At 42.5% G+C, this 18,122-nt stretch overlaps 1 long non-coding RNA gene across 1 annotated transcript in view; it reads left to right on the top strand.

Moving 5' to 3' along the window:
• LOC112839327 (uncharacterized) overlaps window positions 1-18,122 on the top strand; it is a 147,205-nt gene that overhangs the window by 37,026 nt on the left and 92,057 nt on the right. The window contains exon 3 of the long non-coding RNA XR_012375658.1: window positions 15,399-15,550. This is a non-coding gene — a long non-coding RNA (uncharacterized lncRNA). The remainder of the gene's footprint in view (window positions 1-15,398; window positions 15,551-18,122) is intronic.

The following is an 18,122-nucleotide window of genomic DNA, read 5'->3' as shown; positions in this document are numbered from 1 at the left end:
CGGAAAAAACAAGGTTTTCTGACGAATTTGAGAAACAAGTCCTGGAAGAACCTACCTCTGGACTTCTTTCTCACATGAGATATTAAATTGACTGATTTGTTGAAATTGAGATCCTCTGCTTCTTGCAGCTAGAAGCATCCTTATTGCTAAACTCTCAACATTAGGAGGCCCTAATCTTGATGTAGGACCCTTGGCCACTCAGTCAGTTTCTGACTCCAGTGCTTTTATATATATAATCCCTATTCCCTTTCCTTTTTCCAATCAAAAATTCTATTTAATACAAAATGTTGTAAAAAATGGTGAAAAAGCAATTAGACTTCTCCACCTAGCCTAATTCTGTGCTTTTCCAACTTTGGATACTTTCCTCATTGCTTCTATCAAATTGCATTGTAGAATTCCTGGGACACGCATGGTTTTTACTATTAATGAATCTTTACCAACACTTCCATCTATGGAAAACAACTTTTTACTGTGCTTATTTCTAGTGAAACTCTATCCCTTCTTCAAATTTAGCTCACAACCTATTTACTTCCAACATTTCACCAGCCCAAATAACTTCCTTCTGTCTATGGATTGCCCCTCGTTTGAATTAATCTTTTTGCAATTATCCTTCTCTGCATGTATGCAGTATCAGTCTCCTCAAATAAACAGAAAACTTCTTTAAGGCATAAGTGAAATTGTTTTTGTTAAATGATTTGAGGAATCATGCATTTTTCATATTCGTGTCTCTCCTGGTACATTGCTTCTTAGGTAGCACCAGGTGCTCCATACAATTTGTCAAGTTGGTCATGTGTGAAATGAAAGGATGGGATTAAGTGATACTTTGGATCCTTTCTGACTCTAAGGGACAGAGCTGATGATATCTAAGGTGAAGTGAAAACATGATTCTTAGAGATATATAAAAGTTTGAGAGTTGAAAAAGAAAAGAAAACTGTAAATGTGGGTGGTGGTGAAATACTTTCTTTTTAGATTAGTATTTTTGAATCCATACTTTTATTTTTGGAGGTCTTTACTCATGATATTTACTTTTTGATGACTCTCCAGGATAGCTCTTTGCAAATGTAGCAAGTCCCGTTGTCTGGGAGGAAAGTGATAAAAATAGTCTTTCATAATATGTGACCAGTCCTAAATCTTTTATGGGCCTGCCAATATTTTGGACTTTATTGTAGAGTTATCCACCCTTGTTTTAAACTTTGCCCATGTTGGACTTGGAGGGGGATTTGCTTTGCTTAAGGGAAACACTCCAGTGGGCTATTTTTGAACTTGCCTTGACATTTAGATTTGGAAATACTGTGTTTCCAAGATACTTATCCCTGGATAAGCTTGCAGTGCAGATGTAAAAGTATATCAAGTCAAAATTTTAATCATCTGCTAACATGATCTTTCATAGGAGATTTCCCTATTGTGTAGATTAAGTGATGGGTACAAATTAATACAAGATGGGGAAAAGTATGGAAGGTTCAAGGACTAAAACTTTTCCCTTACTTACCTCACTTTCTCATCTCTAGGGTTTCTGAACACAGGAAAGAGACATACACAAAACTCCCAGACTCTCTGTTTTATTTTAGCTTAATGATGGATCAAATCTCTGCTTGTTTTTCCACCACTTCTTCAATTAGTTCTATTGGCTCACATGAGAGCTGGCAGCTAGGTACACATTCACTGCTTGGAAGGTCCCACTGAGGAGAAGAAATGGAGGCGGGGTGTGGAGGAAGCCCTGGGAGGGTAAAAAAGCAGGAGTGGGGAGCTTCGTCTCTTCCGTGGCCTGGTGTAGGAAGTGGACCCCCCTGTCCAGCTGCAGCACATCCTGCTGTGTGCTGGTCTAGAAGCAGGCACAGCCTGGGGAATTTGGCAGAGCTGCCTGCAGCTACGTCCAGACAAGTGCAGACGGCAGGCTCGAAGGCACTCATAAGGACTTGCTGTGTTACACTGAGTTATGTTTCTGTCTGATGGCCAGTTTCACAATGAAAAGGAGCCACTAAACCAACCTTTAGTTTTTAGCTTCTATGAAACACAATGGCTCAATATCGCTGCATCTTTGCTCACATTATTCCTTCTATCCAGAAACATCCTTTTCCCTCACGAAAGTCCTAACTTTTCCTCTAAATGTAGGAGCACCTACACTCCTTAAAAGTTTCCTTTGTCTGGGGTGCCTGGGTGGCTCAGTTGGTTAAGCTTCTGACTCTTGATTTTTGGCTCAGGTTATGATCTTAGGTCGTGATCTCAGGATCGTGAGATTGAGCCCGTGCACGGCTCTGTGCTGGGCGTGGAGCCTGCTTAATATTCTCTCTCTCTCACTCCCTCTGCCCCCCACCCCCACTTGCATGCTCTACTCTCTCTCTTTCTCCCTTTCTTAAAAAAAAAGTTTCCTTTGTCTGAAGCTTTTCCTGATCCCACATTTACCTCTCACTAGGGAAAATTTATCAATCCACATTTTGAGCTTCTCACTATACGTGGTTAGTGGATATAGCCCCTGTAATACTTTAGTGCACTTGTTTTATATCTCTTTCTCCTATTACTGTTTTTACCCTCTTTAGGTCAGGGACTGATTCCTAATTATCTTTATATCCCTATAATTCGGCACAGAGGCAGTCTCATTGTAGGGGTTCCGTGTATGCTAGCTCAGTGCGTAAACAAATGAATAAAGAGGGGCGGGGAGAGGTTCAGAGGATAAACTGGTAAGAGTTAAAGGATTTCAAAGCTTTACCTGGTAGATATGTACACTGGTGGTTACCACCCTCCGACTCATTCTTTGAAAACTCATTCCCATCAGGGCGTGGAGCACTGCAATGATGAGCATCCTTTCCCGGTTCTGTTTAGGAATCCTGCTATTAGCATACTATCTGGGGTTATATTCTCTTCTCCCAATTAAATTCCATGTGATCTCATAGAAGAAATGAACAATAGCTCATCCTCTGAAAAAGGTTGCAAATTTGCATCTAAATTTATTCAGTAACCTTCACCAGTATTTATTAGGTATTTATAATTCTCTGGGCACTATGCTAACTCACAAGGGGTAGAGGATTCTAAATTAAAATCCTCACAAGCCACTATCTAGTCTTTGAAGTTCCCAAGAAAAAATTCCAGAAAGAAATCTACTAGTGCCCTCCATTTCAATTTCTCCCCTCTGGCTATTGATAGCTCAGCAGGAAATCTCTCCTTTGCCCTTGAAGGTATCTGGGTTTTTGGAAGAGTATGAACTTTGGAGGCAGGCAAATGAGTCTTTGAATCCCTCTTTACACTTGGAGCTGTATGGTAATTCACTCCATACCTATAAACATCAATTTCTTTATCAACAAAAATGATAATACCTATCATTAGTGGTTGTAGTAAGAATTAAAGGAGATAATGAACATGTGAAGTTATCTAGGAAATAACAGTGCTCAGAAAATGGTAGGTCTGATCAGTATTATTATTATTCTTTAGTATAGTTCAGAATCGTACAAGTAATTCTCTTCAGCAAAGCTTGCGACATATTTATCAGTGTGTAGCTCTTGTACATTTAGAACAGACTCTTTACATTAAACTCTTCTGGAGTGATAGGAATGACTTGTTACATATTGTAAAGATACCTTGATGGAGAAGAGAACCTGAGAGAGCACTGATGTTGCCACCATTACTACAATACTGGGATTTCCTTCTTGGAGTCTTGGAACCACTTCTGGCTGAGCCCTCCTTCCGGGCTTTGCCGGCACTGGATGGTTGGTGGTATGTCTTGGCTTCAAAGACAGCACAGACCATAGAAGTCAAAAAAGCTTAAGTTAAAAACTCAGCTTTGCCACTTGCTATGTAACTGAACTTGAAAAAGTTACTTAAACATCACGTGGTAGACAGAAAAATGCCCACCGCTTCCCCCGTGCTGTCCATGTTCTAATCCCTGGAATGTGTAAATATGTTACCTTACATAGCAAAAGGGATTTTTCACTACCGATATAATTAAATTAAAAACTTTGAGATGGAGAGAATATTCTGGATCATCCGGGGAGGCACAATGTTATCACAAGAGTCCTTTTAAGAGGATACATAGGAGGACTCAGGGTCAGAAAAAGGACATGTGTCAATAGAACTGGACTTTGGAATGATGAGCTTTGAAGATGGAGAATCGGGCTGTGAGCCAAGGAATACAAACCGCTCTAGAGGCTGGAAAGGGTGAGGCCATGGATCCTCCCTTGAAGCCTCCCTCCAGAAGGAACACACCCCTGCCAAGAAATGTTGTTGTGTGAAGCTACTAAGTTTGTGATAATTAGTTACAGCAGAAGTAGAAAACTAATACACACCTCAAGCTTTAGTTTCTTATCTCTAAAATAATAATGCTATATAACAAATACTTATTATGTCAGGTATTATTTTAGGCCTGGAAGATATTGCACTGAATAATACAAAGTCAGTGCCACAGGGAGCTTACATTATAGTGGATAGACGATAACAAGTAAGAAAATATTTTGAAGTAGTACAAAGTTTTGTGGAGAAATAAAGCAAGGGAAGAGAGAGTGTGGGTAGGTGTGAGTAGGAGGATCTATTCTAGATGGGGTGTTCAGGGACTCTTTGCAGAAGGATACTTGAGCAGAGAGGTGGAATGAGGCGCCAGCCTGGGGAAGATCAGCAACAAGCACTTCCCAGCGTGAGGAAATGCCACAGCCTGTGGTGCTTCCTTAGGCTGGGACAGGAACTACGCAGGAAGGCCAGTGCAGCTGGGGGCTGGGGGTGGGGGTGGGGGTGGGGAGCGGACAGGGGAGGGGGGTGGGGGGTGATGGGAGCACAGTGGAGGCCACTCGAGATGTTTGCATTTCCTTTTAAATGCAAGAGGAAGTCTTGGAAAGAGATCAGCAGAAGCATAAGTTAAATTTAATTTAAATTAAAAAAAAACCATGCTGGCAATTTGGTTTGGCGCTCAGAGGAGAGGTCAGAGCTCGAGGCTTTTGTCCAGATAAAGTGCGTATTGAAGCTGCAGGACCAGACAAGCTCAACCCCGCACAGAGTGTAGGCAGAAAGTCTGGGCCTTTTGGGTCTGGGAGGGAAAGACAAGCTGGCAAAGGAGACCGAGAAGTAGGAGAAAACTTCAGAGAGGGGCTGTCTTGGAAGCCAAGAGAAGAACATGCTTTGAGAATGAGGCTGGGATTGCCCTTGTCAGAAAGCCTCCCTCTAAGTCTTGTGTTAATGTTTAAAGATAACAACAGACACAAAGGTTAGGTATCATAGAAAATCCTCCAAAATGATCATTGTACTTAATGTTAGTGTTGATAAGTTACTTGAGTTCTCTTGATTGCTTAGAAACAATACCTTAGAGCAGACCCATCTTGCAGCTACCCAATTACTTTTTTTCTTACTTGAATGTCTTTCCTATTTTGTTCTTGCTGGTTCCCTTGTAATCATGTGTTCTATAGACAGTGAAGACCAGCCAACGGTAGGAAACAAGCACTAAATGGACTCTTTTTTATACTTGTGCAAGGGATAGCTCTCGAAAGACAACAGCAAGAGTTTAACAAAAGACGATACTTTGGTACAACTAAGGAAAATACGATTTCCTAAAGTACCCTGCCTGTTCTGCATCATTTCCGTTATAAAATGACATTATGAAATGACAGCAAAATCCCACATTACAGGACACAAACAATTGCAGTGGTAAGATCGGAAACTTCATTATGCATTTATTAACTAAAGATTTGAGCAAACGATTTCTAACCTCTTGGTATTGTGACAGCCTCTGATTTTTTTTTTTTTTTCCATCTGTCACTCTCTACTCTTTCTCCTAAGAGCTGTAGTGGGCTAGCTTTACTGTTTGAATTAAATATAATTTTGTTTTGAACATTCTGACGCCACTTAAGATTATTGAAGATAGTTGCAGTGGGAATAGCTCGGCTCAGGGGGGGAAGAACAAGTGCACAATGGAGCCAGTGATTCATTTCAACTTGAGAGCACTTTTTAGCATTTGGTGTCATTTAAATCACTTTGAAGCCTCATCTCTTAATTAAGGGTTTCAGAACACTATTCTTGCCCTGTCCTAGCCTATGATGTAGGGGAGTCTGCTTTGCCCCAAATATGTAGATTACCTTTCCAGCTCTGACACCTCTCTTTCCCTGGGTCTCTGCATTCCAGCAGTTTTTTCCAAGTGCCCTCCAACCTCCTTCCTCAGGGCCTTTGCAAGGGATGCTTCCTCTCTGGGAGCTGATACAAATTGGTCCTCAGGGTGGGAGCGTCGAGTCAAATAGTTAGGCTTTCTTGTGGCTCTAGGATCTGAGTTGAGGGCCCTTCGACGAGGCCCAGCAAACCTGTTAACGTTCTGGCCAGTGTCATGGGATGGGACCTGTGTCTCTCGGGAAACCACACTCCCCCCCTCCCCCCATCTTTTGCGGCTCCAAACCACACTGGGTTGCCGGACATCACAGCCACGTGGAGCCTGCTGTTCGGGCCATTTAAGAGTTGCTGCAATATCATGTTTAGCAGGCTTTCCCTTAGCATGGCACATAGCACGTTTTCGACACTCAGCTAATATTCAAACACTAAATATACCGATGCTCATGCTTACCTTCCTCATGTTCTTACTTCCCTCCTCAATCAGCTTAGTTTCTGTAATCCATTATAATCAGTCTTCATCTATACCCTTCACTTCCTTGCCTCTTTCCCTCTCTGTTTCAGATTTGTATGCTGTAATAACAAATTATCACAGACTTAGTGGCTCAAAACAACACCTCTTTGGTATTGCACCATCTCTGAGGGTCAGGAGTCCAATCACACGTTAGGCAAGTCCATTCCTTGGGTCTTACGATGCCGCAACCAGCCAAGATGTCAGCTGGGCTGCGTTCTCATCTGAGGCATGGAGTCCTCTTCCAAACGCACACAGAATTCATTTCTGGTAGCTGTAGCATGCATAATGGTTTGCTTCATAAAATGGTTTGCTTCTTCAAAGCCTCAGAAGAGCATCTCTTGCTCAGGGAAGACCTAACCTTTCTCTGAAGGCTTAATTGAAGAGTTAGGCCCATCCAAGATAATCCCTTTGGAAGAACTCTCAGTCAACTGATAAAGGACCTGCAAAATCTCTTCCCAAGATTATATAATGTATGTAATCTTGGGAGCGATATCCTATCATACCTACAAGCCTTGCCATACTACAGGGAAAGGGTATACAACAGGAGGCAGGGAATCTTGGGGGCCATCTTATTTTGCCTACCACACTGTTGTATGCATCCCCTGGAACATGAACCCCTACTTATATTTTACTCTTCACCTGAATATATATATTCACATGGTTGAGAAAAACACACAAACATAGTGACTGATCTCACTTTAAATTCTTCACCAAAACTTAACCACTAACTTCAGTTGGGCCTTCAGGATTTCCAGTTAGCCAGTTTAGTTGTTCTCTTCCTCTAGAAGAACACTCTCCCCTAACACTCTACTACCCCTTCTCCCTGCTTTTTGTTTGTTTATTTTTAGATTTTATTTATTTATTCGAGGGAGAAAGAGAGCATGAGCTCTCTTTCATGGGAGAGAGAGTGTGAGAGAGAGAGCACAAGCTGGGGGTAGGGGTAGAGGGAGAAGCAGACTCCCCACCAAGCAGGGAGCCTGATGTGGGACTCGATCCCAGGACCTGGAGATCATGACCTGAGCTGGAGGAAGCCATTTAACCAACTAAGTCACCGAGGCACCCTCTCCCTGCTTTTTAAACTGAGACCTTAGCATTAAGTGCCAGAAGACCTTCACATGCTCCCATGGCCATACTTGCCATCTTCCTGCACCTGTGCCCACACACCCTGCTTGCCCTCCCATCCCACTGGCTGAGCAGGGTGCATGCCCACCACAGGCCAGCCCTCCTTTAGGTTGTCCTGAATCCCTTCTCCTCACCCCTCACCTATTTAAGGACAGTGCTCCTATAACTGTTTCTTTTTTAGCCTCCATCAGTAAATTTTCCTGCCCTAAAGGATCATTCCTCGTTTTGTACAAACAGCTATAGTTTCTCCCATCTTCAAAGCATCCCTCTCATGACCCAGCTACAGCTCCACCATTTTCTATTCCCTTTTAGCAAAATTTCTTAAGAATTGTCAGTAGTAAATCTGTCTCACAGAGCTGTCTATACCTCCTTTCCTCCATTCTCTCTCGAGTCCATTTCATTAGGTACCATCCCCACCATTCCCTGGTCACAGTTCTTGCCAAAGTCATAAATGGCCTCTTTTTTTTTTGCCAAACCCAGTGGTCAATTCTCAATCCTCATCTTACTTAAGCATTTCACACAGCTGAGCACCCCCTTCTCCTTCAAATACTGTCTCTAAATGGTTTTCAGGATACCACCCTCTACTGCTTTCCTATTTCAAGACATAGATATCCAACAGTTAAACGCATTAAAGGAAGGTACAAGAGACTATGTACACAATGCTACTGTTTGTGTAAAAAATATGTATTCTCTTGTAAATGCACAAAATGTATCTGTGAGGAAGCACAGAACATTGGTTACTTCTAAGATGGGGAATCTGGGTCCTTTTGTATCTTTTGAATTTTTCACCACATGACAATATTCAAAATAAATTAAATTAGAAGCACAAAACTTATATCATATGAGTTGGTTGTCAGGACTCGTGGCCAGTTGGCAGCCGCTGCAAATGTCTTGGTGCCACCAACCTCTTTGCTGGGGTCATAGGTGGCCACAGCCACAGAGCACTGTGACATCCTCCACACCCCCCTGTCCCTGAGCTATAACAATGAGATTCTGGTGTGGAATATACTTTTGGGAACAGGGCCAACTAAACAATTTAATTTATTAGTAAAATGATGTCAAAGGCAAACGATGCTCACAAATCCGTTTTTGCTTGTGGGTAAAAGCACAGAACACAGAATTACATGGAGCAGGAGGAGGTCACGAACTTGACATAGTCCTTAAATTGTTGTAATGCCAGAGAAATGGAAGACAGGGGTGGGGGGACGTCCACCTAAGAAGGACAAAGAAGGTAGAACAGTTTGATTGAGATGCACTTGAAAGAAACCTTGGGACTGTACTAATTTTTAATTTTTTTCTAGGAGACAGTATTATTTATTGCCAGAAGTTTTATTTAAGAGTTTTTTTATTTTTAATTTTATTTTATTATTTTTTAAAGATTTTATTTATTTATTTGACAGAGAGAGAGACACAGCGAGAGAGGGAACACAAGCAGGGGGAGTGGGTGAGGGAGAAGCAGGCTTCCCGCTGAGCAGGATCCCGATGCGGGGCTCGATCCCAGGACCCTGGGACCATGACCTGAGCTGAAGGCAGACGCTTAACGACTGAGCCACCCAGGCGCCCCTATTTAAGAGTTTTAAAAAGGCATAATATTTTTATTATTTGTTGTCCACAAACTGTGTCAGTGTTTTGTTCCTTATTTCCCAGCTAAAACATTGTTTTAACTCACAAAAACAGATACATTTAAATTCTTCAGTGTTGTTTTCTATTACGGAAATGATGGTGGTGGTGTTAAGGTGAATGTGTATGTGTGGAGTATGTGTGTGTGTGGGGGGGGTAAAGGTGGAAATTCCTTTTTAAAAATTAGGAAATGTCTAAATGAGTCCTGGGACGTTTTTTTCTTATTTGGTTCCGATACAAATATTCACTTCTCTTCTTCCAGCCTTCCAAATTATCCTTCTATCTATTCCTTTTTTTTTTTTTTTTTTTACTTGGGGGATGTGAAAATAAAATGGCCATTTCCTTAGAGCCCTCTTTGCTGACTCTAAATCCTCAAGCTCTTTTAAGTTTTGTTCATTTTCTTATTTATTTATTTAGTATCTAGGTAGTGAGGAGTTTGGGGAGATGTCATATTTTAATACCCAGAATGCTAGAATGCCATGTTCATATCCATAGATTTGTTAGAGCAAATTAAATTAGAGGTTGTATTAATACACGCATGGGGCCAATGGGGGCGACGAGGATAGTCTTCTCCTTGTTGACTTGGTAATACTCAGAATATGTTGTCCTCCTGTGAGACCCCTCTTGAGAAAGTTAGAGGCATTAAGAAGAGGAGAGAACAGGATACTTGCCTTCAAATATTTTTTTTAAAGATTTTATTTATTTATTCGAGAGAGAGAGAATGAGAGCCAGAAAGCACGAGAGGGAAGAGGGTCAGAGGGAGAAGCAGACTCCCCGCCGAGCAGGGAGCCTGATGTGGGACTCGATCCCAGTACTCCAGGATCATGACCTGAGCCGAAGGCAGTCGCGTAACCAACTGAGCCACCCAGGCTCCCCGCCTTCAAATATTTTAAAGGTGAGATGAGGACAAGAGTTTGGCTTTGTGGTAAATGCCAAGTGGTAAAATATGGACCAAGTGTTGTTGCAGGAAGGTGCAGGGACTTCAGCCCAAGGGTGCATAAAGATACAGGAGAAGGATTTCTTTCGGCATGTCTGAAGCCCCTAGGGACGGGACTGGCCGTCTGGGGAGAGGGCACACACTATTTCTGAAGGTGGTCCACCATTTTCAGATGGATGATTGGAGAAGATGACATTTCACATCTCTTCCATTTCTTTTTATGTTCTAGGACCTTTGATGAGTCTTGAATTCTTGAGACTCTGATAAAAGCTATCGGCTCTCTCCCCAGAAACAAATACACGTGTGTTACCATTTCCTCCTGCAGTCGATGTACAATGTGGAGAGAGAGAGAACAGCTCCAGGGGAAGAACTCCCAGGTCTCCAAAGATGGAATTTTGGAAATTACTGTTCTGAGTTATTTCTTGCTTATAGCGGGTTTGAATAATTAAAGGCTTCATCAGAAACTAAGGATGCTTTTTCAAAATGCTTCAAGAAACAGCATTTTCCTCCAAATTCATTTAAACACAGCACATAGATCTTTGAAATTAATTTGTTTTTGTGGGCTTTGTAAGAAATAGGTCAGAAATAATAACAGACTACATATTTATTAATTCAAAAGCATTTTTTACAAGCATGATTATAAATTTAGCTGAATCTAAGTGCTAAATATAGATTAGTTTATAATGCATAACTTTGCCTACTTTCGTCTTTGGTCTTTACGAGAATCCCAAGATGCAGGCAGATTATTCATAACCACTTTACTTTACAAATGACTGAGCATCAGAGAACTTAATTGGGTGGCTTGAGATCAAAATTAGAGAAGTATATATGTAATAAAGAGTGAGTTATAACTGGATTCAATTCCTGATCTGTTGTGTGACCTTAGAGAGCTCACTGTTTCTATAGCTCAGTTTCCTCATTTCCAAATGGGGGTAATGGTACCATTAACCTTTCTAGAGGTGTTCTCAACCCTTAGATGAGATTTATGGTCTTACGTACTGGTGAGGCATGTGTCTTGAGAGTGAGAGCCAAGCAAAAGCCATATCCCCTTTCCTAACCCAGCCTCAGAAGGCACATTTCTGCTGCATTATTGTTATGGTCATAGAACATTAGAAGTGAGTCACTATGGCTGCCTGTATTCAAGGAGAGAATTAGCCTCCATATTTTTATGGAAGTTTTTTAAAACCATCATGTCCTCCAAGCCTCCTACCCTCTTTCTTAATTAGTAACATCGGCAAATTATTGTAGATGTGTTGTTGGGGGAAGCAGGTGTACAAAGGATAAAAGACTTTATCTCTGCTCTCAGGGAGATTACAATCTAGTTGGGAAAGATAATGCTTTCCTAAGAAAAGATAACCAAGGATATCTTTGGAGTAAAAAGTTCCAAATGGTAAATTGTGCTTCAGGTGAGGAAACCGGTAGCTCTAGCTCTCGTCCTACCACTCACAAGCCACATGACAGTGACAGACCCCATTCAGGGGTCCTGGATTTCCATTTTTTTATCAGGCATATGGAGGTGGGGTGGGGCTTGTGTGGACACTGGAGAGACCTCTGCTACTTCTTTGGTGTTCCTCTAAGCAGTAAATCTGTGAAAGAGGGTTAACTTTAATGTATGAACTTCTTAAATTTACCAAGTATATCGTATGTGCAAGGTGCCCTGTGAAGTGCTGTAAGTAAATGAAGTCATAGGAATTTCATGAACAGGTACATCTATATTATTCTATATATTGTATATGTAGTATATGCATTCTTACAATATCGAGATAGAATTTTTTTTAGATTTTTTAAGAAGAGTTATTTATTTATTTGAGAGAGAGAGAGCACGAGCAGGAGGAGCAGAGGGAGAGAGAATCTCAAGCAGACTCTGCACTGAGCACGGAGCCTGATGTGGGGCTCGATCTCATGACCCTGAGATCATGACCTGAGCTGAAATCAAGATTCAGTCACTTAACCTGTTGTGCCACCCAAGTATCCCAGAGATAAAACATTTTTATTTCTTTGCAATTGATATATATGATGTAAAAAAAAAAATAAAGGACACATGTGAAGACTATGTGTGTGTGTATATATATATATATATATATATATTATAAAAAACATCCACATCTCTAAGAGATATACAGTTGATCCTTGAACAACAAGGGTTTGAACTGCATGGGTCCACTTACATGCAAACTTTTTCAATAAATACTGTACAGTGCTGTAAATATATTTTTTCTTCCTTATAATTTTCTTAATAATATTTTCTTTTCTCTAGCTTACTTTATTATAAGAAGACAGTATATAATATATATATATAACATACAAAATATGTGTTAATTGAATGTTTATATTATCAGTAAGGCTCTGGTCAGTAGTAGGCTATTAGTAGTGAAGTTTTTGGGGAGTCAAAACTTATACATGGACTTTTTTTTAAGATTTTATTTATTTATTTGACAGAGAGAGACAGCGAGAGGGGGAGTGGGAGAGGGAGAAGCAGGCTCCCCACTGAGCAGAGAGCCCGATGCTGGGCTCCATCCCAGGACCCTGGGATCGTGACTTGAGCCAAAAGCAGATGCTTAACCGACTGAGCCACCTAGGCTTTTAGACTGCACGTGAGGTTGGCACCCTTAACCCCTGTGTTGTTTAAGGGTCAACTATATATAAAATGAGTGTATAAATTCAACAATCATGTTAAGTAGTGTCTGCATCAACTGACACACTTCGGGGGTAATGAACATGTACCATGTCCAGTAAAAGGTATACACGGTAGGCAGCAGACTCGGTTATAACTGCTTCTCTCATTATGTAGTTTCGGCATGTTACTTATCCTCACTGACCCTTATAACCACTTCCACAGAATGACAGGCCTGAACTACTTCACAAGTGTCCTTCAGACTCTTAAAAGAGCACCGATTTAGTGACTTCCGGTTTTTGTTGTTGTTTTTTAATAACTGTCTGTGATTCCAAATTCATGTGTTAAAATATTCTGCCTTCTAACATTTATTGAGTGTCCATGGTGTACATGCTTGAATGTGTTAAGAATGTCCTTTAAATAAAATTTTCTATTGGACACTTTAGGAAACAAAAAGAGGAAACCTATCTTATAAGAGTAGGTCTGTACTGCACTCAGATTTTTTTTTTATATTACAAAGTACATCATATATATCTACAAAATAGTTGTGCCTTGCCTTATGTGTCCTTGGCCATTATGAAAGTCTTTCATTGGGTACAGTTCTGATTTTATCTATCTCTTGGGCTTCTCTGTTCTTGTCCTTTTAAGGTCCTTCTCTGGCCTGTTACAGCACTTCTGGGCCCCAGCCCAAAGCCTTCTTGATGGGTAAACATTATATTCCCATATAAGAGGGATGAGACTGAATCTTAGCAGGCAGTGCTGCTGGGGAAACTATCTATTAGGTCCAGGCAATCTGCACTTTAGGAAAATTGCTGAATTATACTAAATTATAGAATGACCCATTCCTTATAGCCTGGCAGAGAGAAGCCTGACCTGCCTAGATTTGCAAAGAGGAGGATAAATTACAGTCTATACCCATTACCTTATTTAATCCTTAAACAAGCTTATAGGATGAGTAACATAAGGAACAAAAAGGCTAAGTAACTTCATTAGAGTAAAAAATCTAGTAAGGGGCAGGGGCAGGAGCTGAAGTTAACTGCGGGGGCACAGATCTGTCTGGCAATGGAATGTAGGCAGGTTGGGGAAGGTTCTGGTATCTGGTGGCCTGTTCCAGGGCTAGTCTAATCTAACATGCAGCAGTGGGGCAGAAAAAACTACAGAGACAGTTCAGAAGAGAAAACAGCGGAGCTTGGCGACAAGGTGGGAAAGGAGGTGAAGGAAGGGGAAGCATGGAATGACTGCACATTAAAATCTGCTGGGCGGAAATGTGAGTGTCACTGATGTGCCTGAGGAGTCTTAGCTCCTTGACATATAAATAGGAATTTTTTTTCCCCCAAAGCTACCAACATTAAACCAACATTTCCTTCTGGCTAACAGATTCCTTTAACGACATTTCAGGCCTAGTCAGTACGTTTTCCGTCAGGTTTAGAATTAACAAAATCTTATTTCAATTACCGTCTAGGCCAGCTTCACAGGCTGTGTGCAGGGCCCAGTGAAGCCATCCAGGGCCACATTCTCACAAGGGCCCGGGGCTTGGAGCCTAACACTCTCCAGCTGCCATCTTGAAATTCTTAACAATGTTCTCTTTGGACTTGTGCTTTGTAAATGAAGTCTGATGGAGCAGTGGAGCGGGCTCTGGGGGCTTGGAGCCTCAGTCCCACGTGGATCTCCTTCTGCTACTTCCCTGGGACAGGTTTATAGCTGACCACTCCTCTACCCCTTAGGGTCCCAGGCCCATGCATACACTCCCCTCCCTACCTCCACCCAGTGACTTCTGCTGCCCCCTGTCCCCACTGGGGGCCTTGTGGAGTCGGCACCCCCACAGTCTCTGCATGGGCACAGCTGGGGTGGTCCCTGCCTGGGTTAGCAGCACCATGCTGTGTTGGGTGGGCAAACAGCTGGAGGGAGCCTCTCACCACGCCTCATTCAGGGGCCTAGTGCATCCTAGCGCCGAGGCTGCAACATCTTTGGGGATCTAGCAGCTTGTGGGAAGGGAATCGGAGCTGTCCGGTGCAAGTCCAGCATGTCCCCCCTTGGGGCCCCTGAAGCCTGCAAGGGTCCACATGTGGCCTGTGTGTATCCCTGTGCCTGAGGGAGAGTGACATTGGGCAAGAATAAAAAAACCTCGCTGACATGTTGAGAGACCATGAATGAAAGGAAAAAGCTTTATATTTGAGTATCTTCAAGGATGAATTTTCTTGTTTCTAGGATGAGGAGCCTCATGTTTTCATTTTGCACCACGCCCTGAACATTATGTAACCAGTCCTGATTATTATGTTTTAATTATCTTAACCTCAAACTCCAATCTCATGTTCAAGTCAGAGTGTTCCCTCCACCTCCCCCCGCCCTCTTCCAAGCTTGCTTCTCCAGTGTTGGGATGGAGAAGGGCAAGAGTATCTGGTGGACATGCTGGGACAGCCCCACGTCAGTGACTTGGTGAGGTTTTTGTCTGCTTTCTGTTTCATGCAGTAGTCTCCCCTTATCCACTGTTTTGCTCGTCTGTGGTTTCCATTACCCAGGGTCAACTGCGATCCAGAAGCAGGTGATCCTCCTGACATCCGGCCAGAAGGTCAGGAGCAGCCTAACGCTACGTCACAGCACCTATGTCATTCACCTCACTTCATCTCATCACATGGGGAGTTGATCATCTCACATCATCCCAAGAAGAAGGGTGAGTAGAGTACCAAAGATATTTTGAGAGAGAGAGAGAGAGAGAGAGAGCACATTCACTTAATTTTTATTACAGCATATTGTTATAATTGTTCTATTTTATTATTAGTTGCTGTTGTTAATTTCTTCCTGTGCCTAATTTATAAATTAAAATTTACCATATATATGTATGTATAGGAAAAAACATAGTATATAGTGGGTTTGGTACTATCTGCAGTTTTAGGCATCCACTGGGGGTCTTGGAACATATTCCCCATGGATAAGGGGAAACTACTTGTAATTGCTTTTGCAATTTGCCCACTTGGGGTGGGAAGGCAAAGGCCCCTTCCCATCCTGCTGATAAGGGACCCAATCCCAAGGAGCTTTTCTAGGTAATAATTGTCCCTTTCAGGGCCTGGCTGCCACATTTGTTGATGTCTAGTTGGTAGTTACACGAAACATTCATCTGAAACAGGCAGCACTCTGTTGGCCAACCAAGGCTGGAGTCTATCCTCTGTGGTCCTAACTCTGGAGCCTAAAGGCATAGGCAGCTAGTATCTCGCGTACCTCTAGTACACTAACTAGTATCTCGTGTACCTCCAAGAGAGTACTTGGCTCTTCTCTACCGTATTAGTTCTTCCCTGTGCTTTAATAGCACTGGGGCAGACTAGCCATTCTGGTGTTTCAGAGGACATCCAACTGGGATGGGAACAAAGTACCATTGTTACCAACTCTTGGTTACACAAAAACTTCAAAAACAAGTCTCTTGAATTTAGAGCACAGTTTTTGAGACAGAAACCAATCAAAAAAGGATGTTAATGGAAGAGGCTGTCCTCTCCTTACAAACTCTGCATTCCTATTCCGCCCCCCCCGCCGCCCCCCACAACAGCCCTGCTTTGGGGTCTTAGAGTTCCCTCTTATATCTTTTGTGAATAAAGGCTGCCAAACCAGATCATCCTCTCTTGCACCTGGGGCCAGAGCAGGGGGCTACTTGTAAGAACTGAGCCCTCTGAACTGAAATTTACTATCTCTGCTTTCAACAAAACATTAAACTTCTCTTCAATCCCTGAAATCATTTGGTAATCTCCTAGGGCAGGAGAAGATCTTAATTAGCAGATCTCACAAAATCCTGTTATCCACATTAAAACATATCATTGGGTGCCTGGGCGGCTCAGTCGGTTAAGCGTCTGCCTTCAGCTCAGGTCATGATCCCAGAGTCCTGGGATCGAATCCCACGTCGGGCTCCCTGCTCTGGAGGGAGCCTGCTTCTTCCTCTGCCTCTCTCTCTCATTCTGTCTCTCATGAATAAATAAATAAAGCCTTTGAAAAAAAAAAAAACATATCATTTTGCAGGCCCAGCAATGAACGTCATTAATAAATATTTACTTAGTATCCTGTAACGTGCATAACATCTAGGGAGATTCTGTATAGGGTATAGTCCTTATCCTCAAGGACTTTTAAATCAGTTGGAGAGAAGGGACATAAAGATATCAGGAACAGTGCATGAGAATATATGCTAAGAGGGTGGTATAGACAGCAAGAGTTGTATAAAATGGGGGAGCCGAGAGATTTCTGTGGCAAGGAGTGTTGGGATGACGTAGAGCATGGAGGACATAGAACACATCAGGTGAAGTGTGCTCAGGATTTAGAGAAGCTGTAATAAGGAGGAAGTGCTTTTCAGAGAGGGGGAAGGAATAAATAAAAGAGTAGAGTTCAGACTGTCCATGGTGTTGAGGAATATTCCACACTGTACAGAATCTTTGTCCCCCTTTTCTTTTGAGAACTCCCAGCCCCTTGCCACAGGTTTCATCTTGCCCTGGGAGCCATTCCTGCAGTAAATGACAGGCGGAGACAGTGATTGCAATTATTCACTTTAGATGGCTATGATGATGCTGGACTCTTCAGCCTGGCCTTTGGCATTCCTTCAAGTGTGCAACAGAGAAGGGCGATTTGTGTTCATCACCAGCATCCACAGCCCTTTGCAGGCATGGGGATGCTCAGACACACAGACCCAAAGATCAACCTTACTTCTTGGATATAGTGCAATCCAGCTATAGTGCAGGCCAGCCTGAAGGCTCATGGGGAACAACCTCCTCAACAGGTAGTAGCCTAAAATGAGTAACTCCAATCATTGTGTCCATGCTGATCATCTACAGCAGGAATCCAGATACTTGGTCAGGAAATAAAATCATTTCTTCAAGCCCAAACTCTCTGTCTTATGTTGGGCTCCCTAGAGGCAGAGTTTGAGCCAAGGACTGGGATTCCTGTGATCTGTTGAGGGTTAGCTCTTCAGAGAAGAAACCTCTCAGAAATTGAGTAAGCAGGGCAGAAGAGGGATGGGGCTGGGTAAAAATGGGATCCAAGGTGAAGTCTGGCCCTGACCCCTATCCAGGGATACAGTGGGGTGGTGGGGCTGGGCTGTGGAGCATGAAGTTGCACTGGAGAGTGGTCCTTCCAGGAGGTAAGGGGGCTATTTTTTTTTTTTTTTTGTAGTTTTTGTTAGATGGGGGCTGCAGGCTCTGTAGGGGGAGAGAACAGATCAAGCTCCCAGGCTTGACTCTGCTCAGCAGAGGGCTTGGAGGAGGGGAGGCAGT

Source organism: Callorhinus ursinus, unplaced genomic scaffold, assembly GCF_003265705.2.
Source record: "Callorhinus ursinus isolate GAN/ISIS: 27379988/994484 unplaced genomic scaffold, GSC_fseal_2.0 scaffold54, whole genome shotgun sequence".
Lineage (NCBI taxonomy): Eukaryota > Metazoa > Chordata > Mammalia > Carnivora > Otariidae > Callorhinus > Callorhinus ursinus.
Note: the sequence above shows the minus strand (reverse complement) of the source record. Positions and strands in the feature narration are given on the sequence as shown.